The sequence below is a fragment of the Musca domestica genome, unplaced genomic scaffold (genome assembly GCF_030504385.1).
Source record: "Musca domestica strain aabys unplaced genomic scaffold, Musca_domestica.polishedcontigs.V.1.1 47, whole genome shotgun sequence".
In the NCBI taxonomy this organism is placed as follows: Eukaryota; Metazoa; Arthropoda; class Insecta; order Diptera; family Muscidae; genus Musca; species Musca domestica.
The window spans coordinates 1,079,412-1,085,411 of NW_026712338.1; the positions used below are offsets into that span (position 1 = coordinate 1,079,412).

The following is a 6,000-nucleotide window of genomic DNA, read 5'->3' on the forward strand; positions in this document are numbered from 1 at the left end:
GAAATATAAAAATATACAAGTGTGTGTTAGCAGGAATTATGAGTTATATGTTATTTAAAAAAAAAAATTGTTATTTAAAAATATTACACAACCATAAATAATGTGTTGACCAATTTGTTTTATTTTATGTGTATGTTGCTTGGGTTCCTTAGGTCAGTTTTTATTGCAATGGCAATAAAGTTTAGTTTTATTTCATGTTTCATTAGATTTTCCAACAATATCAGAGTTTAGTATAAAGGGGTACTGCCATGGCTCAATAAGAAAGGTGGCTCATCTTCAAGGAACTACAAAAATGCAACTCTGTACTGGAATCTTATTATGTCAAATAGACTTTTAAAACATGCAACAACTGGTTTAGTTTATCAATAATTTTTTTCACAAAAATATTATATTGCGGAAAACTACAAAACTTCAATGGAATATTAGGATTTCTCAACAAAATTGAATGCAAGATAGTAGGGCAAGATTGTTTTATACCAAATCTATACATTTTTTTCGGTAACGTGAAAGATATGCATTCATATTGTCCCTAAATTTGAAATAATTTCAAATTAAATATTTTTCTTTTTATTCAAAACAATACATCCAAACTTTTCATTGGTCTGTACACAAGCGAGCTAAAATCTTCTCATGTTCTCGCTCTATTGTCCATATCATGGCAGAAGAATACAGGTAGATGCATCAACGCTTGGGAGCATTGATATGTCAAAAAATTTTAAATGTTTTTTCAAATATAAGTAGATTTTTTAATATTTTCTTATACGACGTCATTCGAAGGTTATTATAATTCGAGCTTTTTAACAATTTTTAAAAATTTAAATAATTTTTCATTCAACATTTTCAACTCCAAAATTGGTTTGACAGTTCATTGTCCCAGCAGCTGTGTCGATGCGTCTACCTATATTCTTCTACCATGGTCCATATCTAGATTTTTTGTTTTAGTTTATTTTTACATTTCGTTTTGCCCACAGATCCAATAAAATCTCGGTGTCTCTCTGGCACCGGACACTTCGCTGCTATTCTTTTGGCGTCTGCAAATAAAAATAATAATTTTTTATTATCATTTTTAGGTAAGAACACATGGTAAAATTAAGAAGGTAAATCTATTTCCAAAAAGCATATTGATCTCTGCATTTTCTATGTCAAATTTTACTGCATAGACAAAAGGTTCCCCTTTCTGATTTGTGTGTATGCAGTGAATTTATAAATATACGTTTTAACAATGAGGTGTTGTCAAAAGAAACATTTGTAAACATGTGATTGCATGATTTTACCTTTATAATTCTACCTTTGTAAAAACTGTGGTAGAAGAATACAGGCAGATATATGAAAGCTTGGAAACATTGACATGTGAAATTTTATTAGATTTTTTTATGTGTAGATTTGTATATTTTTTCTGTACGACGCCAAACGGAGGTTGTTATGATATGCATTTTTTTAATTGTTACAGAATTGAATAAATTTTTATAAAAAAAATTCTCTTCCAAAATTGGTTTGACAGTTCGTTGTCCCAGCAGCTGTGTCAATGCGACTGTCTGTATTCTTCTACTATGGTGAGGTTAAAAAAGTAAAGTCATTTCAAATAAGACTATCTCTGCATTTTCTGTCATTTACCTTTGAAAATTTCTCTGAATAAAAAATTTGTCATAGGCCATAATTTTCGGCAGCGTTGTCATATGAAATTTGTTTAATACAGTTTAAATTCAGTTTCATTTTGTGTATTAACAACAATAATGATACACACATTAATTTGCATTAAGTGATTTATGTACAAAAAGGCTGCCGCCTGTCTAGGGTATTACTTCCAAAAAACAACAAATGTTGCATCCTCCTCTGAATTCAGAAAGTCCCCTTAAGTCCAAAAAATGAAAATAATGCTGAACAGTTGTCAATTAACAAATGAAAAAAAAAAACAAGTAAAAAAGCTGTGAGTTTGAATACCCTCCATCATTTGGAACGAATTTGGCCATTTTCAAAAATAATAAAATCAGTTACAAATTCTGTTAAAATCTTAAAAATACCGAATGTAGCTGTTATATTAGGGTCTATACGACGACCATGGACCTGCATAGGTAACTTTTGTCATAAGCCGTTAAAATATTCAAATGCGTGAACTTAAAAAAAATCGGTGAATAATGTGGACATGCACAGACAATCTCCTACCATAGCCTGTAGTATCCATTACGAACATCAAATACCAATTAAGAGTATATATATTTTTTGTAGGGTCTTACATGAGTAAGACAAAGGAATGACAAAGTTAATAAACGAGCATAATTTTTATACTGTGAAGGAGTTCCCCATATAAATTGCAGCAACCTAGAGAACAAAATGCAGAAACTACATCGAGAAGGGTTTTTGTAACACAATGGAGGGTCTACAATGTCATTTGTAGAATGAATATGAAAGATTTCACGCCAGCTGGTATCAATTTGATATGTCAAACCAGTAAGGAAAGCTCAAAAGTCGGGCGGGGCCGGCTATATGATACCCTACACCACTATGCATATTTAGTAGAGCTCTCGTAAAAAGGTTTATACAGGGCATTTCAGAGCTCTATGAGATATTTGGTACAAAATCAAAATCTATCTAATTCTATCGTGCATTTTACGAACTATAGCTATCTCTGACCCGGGTTTCTCCAAATTTTACGTATTAGCTTCTAGACTGGTGATTTGGGCTGATATTGACCATTTAGTGCACATTTAACCCGAAATCGGATGAAGATATATATGAGAGCTATATCCAAATCTGAACCGATTTCGATAAAATTTAAAACAGCTATTCCTGTGCTCCACCTAATACCTGGTACCAAATATCACGGTTGTGGAGTGAATATTACGAATGTATGGGACTAAAACTCTAAATCGGATGAAACATATATATGGTTGCTATATCTATATCTGAAGCGATTTTCACTAAATTTGATATACTTGCTTCTAGGCTGAATTTGGTCCGATGTACTAAAATTCAGTCCATTTGGACTTATATCAGCCATTTGGTGCACAATCAACCCGAAATCGGATGAAGATATATATGGGAACTATATCCAAATCTGAACCGATTTCGATAAAATTACAAGCAGCTATTTCTGGGCTGTATCTTATATCTAGTACTAAATATCATTCTTGTGGAGTGCATATTACGAATGTGAGAGGCTTAAACACCAAATCGGATGAAAGATATATATGGGAGCTATAGCTATATCTGAACCGATTTTCTCCAAATTTGATATACTTGCTTCTAGGCCGAACTCGGTTGGGTGTGCCAAAATTCAGGTAATTTGGACTGATAGTGGACATTTGGTGCACATTTAACCCGAAATCGGATGAAGATATATATGGGAGCTATATCTAAATTTGATCCGATTCTCACCAATTTCAATAGGGTTCGTCCTTGGGCCAAAAAAATATTGTTCATCTCAATCGGATAATAAATGCGACCTGCATTTTGTTCACAAGAATACATGGACAGACGGACGGACGGACGGACGGACAGACGGACTGACATGCATAAATCGACTCAGAAAGTGATTCTATGAAGGTTCTCAAAAGTAACTATGGGTCTATCTCGTTTCCTTCTCCATGTTACAAACAAATGCACAAAGACATAATACCCTTACCACTATGTGGTGTAGGGTATAAAAATTGTTGTAATTTGAATTCGCCATAGAGAAACTTAGAATACTCTCAGCCAAATTACTACATCGGCTATATACCTTTTGATACGGTCAAAATGTGCCTCATGGAAATAATGGTTTTGGACTCTAGATATTTTGGATGAAATCCATATTAGACATTTGGAGTCGATTGAGCGAAAAAACGAACGAAAAAAAGGCCACAATTTAAGACATAGAGCTTTCACGAGGTAATTGGTTTAGAACGGAAAGCATAATTTTGAAAATCCCCCTAAAATAATTTAGCGCAAATGATTATGCATATTTTTAATGGCGAACGTATCATTTTTATAAAATCCAATTTAAGATAGAAACAAATAGTGTAATATTCTGCCAATGTTAAAATTGTTTATTTGACTAATCTTAAATTAAAGACATATGGACGGTCAGTGATTTTATATATCTTAACTTTCTCCGATTTGAATTCTTAAAGACATTAAATAAAAAATTCGATTCATTTGAAAAACAACAATTTTAAGAAATTAATGATTACTCTCATGAAATAGTTCTTTAAAATTCAACAATGTCGGACTCGGAAATATTCTTTAGAATCTACGATTGAACGCCGGAAGAATGTTTTTAAAATTCATTATTTGGGGCTCGGACATTTTCTTTAAATCCCTGAAACTATTTCAAAATCCACAATTTGAGAACTGGAAATATTTAAAAATCCAGGATTTGATGTAGTGAAGAACTCTAGATTGTTTCAAATTTCACGAGTTGGGTCTTGAAAAAATCCGCTATCTGGGGCTGAAATTTTTATAAATTTCTACAAACACATCGCAAAAAAGTTCAAACAAATCCACCATATAGTGAGTGCATTTTTGATGGGTTGATGATTTCTTGCCTTATTTTGAGTTCTCCGAATTCGTTTTGAATTTGTTCCAACTGAGATTATCATTCCACGCGGTATTCACCCCAATATTTATATACCTTTTGCTTTTATCGAGTTCTCTTATATCGAGGACCAGCATAAACTGTACGAGCAACACAACATTTCCCTGCAAAATTTAATAGAAATTGAAAAAAACCAAATTTTTCAAAATTAAATGTTCTGATTGGTGCAGAACAATTTGCCTCAAATTTTATATGTCAAGTAATTTCGCCTAGCTTACAATTTTGACATATCAAGTTCGAACAAAAGTTGCTTTGTTGTAATTTTCGCCTATGTTGCTACCTGGTATTTCTACCATGATACCCCCAAACACAATTTTTTCTTTTGGTACCCTTATTCTGTCAGAATATACATGTGTGTGCGTATGGTTTTGAATAAAAAAGGGAATTTAGAGACAACAGAAATGCATATTTTCCACGTTACCTGTCCCTCTATCTTAAATTCAATTTCGTGATGAAACCCCAATATTCCATTCATGTTTTGTGGGTTTCGCGCAATATAAAAATTTTGTGAAAAAATATTAAATAAATGGTCTGTTCCAGAACCTGGTTCTGGAACAACCCTAAACAAAACCAAGTGTTGCTTGCATGCATGGTAGAAAAATGTAGGTAGATGCATCAACACTTGGGAACATTATTATGTCAAAAAAAGTACTTTGTCCAAAATAAGTAGATTTTTATATATTTTCTTATACGACGCAAATCGGTAATTGTAATTATATGTATTTTTCAACAATTTTTACAAATTTCAATAAATTTTCATTCACGATTTCCAATTTCAAAATTGGTTTGACAGTTCGTTGTCCCAACAACTGTGTCGATGCGACTACATGTATTCTTGGCATGCATGGAACAATTACAGAAGGTAGAACAAAGCTACCCCTAAATACAATTGTTTTCTTTTGGTGCCCTTTTTCTGTCGAAACAATAAAAAAAAATGTATGCATATTATACCCCTTAAAGGACAACACATTGTACAATTTTCGGATAAAACTGTATTGTTTTCAATGATGTTGATTCAGTATTGTGGAATAACCCCAAAATTCCATTCTAATTGTTGCATGTTTAAAAAGTCTATTTGACATAACAAGACTCCAATACAGAGTTGCATTTTCTTAGTTTCCTGGATGTTAAGCAACCTTTCGTATTAAGCCATGGATATACTGAACTAAAATCATAATAATAAGCCCAAAACAAAAGTTCTAACTATTTTCTGTTCAAGGACGTGCAAGAATCTACTAGTTTTGCAAGTTTCTTCCATATCATAAAGGGAAAATCGGCTATAATTATAAAAAATTGTACATTCTTGCAGTTCTGGAACAAACTATATATAGCATGCTTCACCATGAGTTCGCAATAGATGGTCTGTTCCACAACTGCAAGAAAGTATTTTTTTACTACGATAACCAATTTTCCCAATTGGTTTGACA

General features: G+C 32.5%; 1 long non-coding RNA gene across 1 annotated transcript; it reads right to left on the bottom strand.

Moving 5' to 3' along the window:
* Positions 1 to 3,999: 3,999 nt before the first annotated feature.
* Positions 4,000 to 4,866, bottom strand: LOC131804668 (uncharacterized). Its single transcript, XR_009343216.1, has 2 exons — positions 4,792 to 4,866; positions 4,000 to 4,677 (listed from the first exon to the last, which is right to left on the bottom strand). It is a non-coding gene; the product is annotated as an uncharacterized LOC131804668 (long non-coding RNA).
* Between the last annotated feature and the right edge of the window lie 1,134 nt (positions 4,867 to 6,000).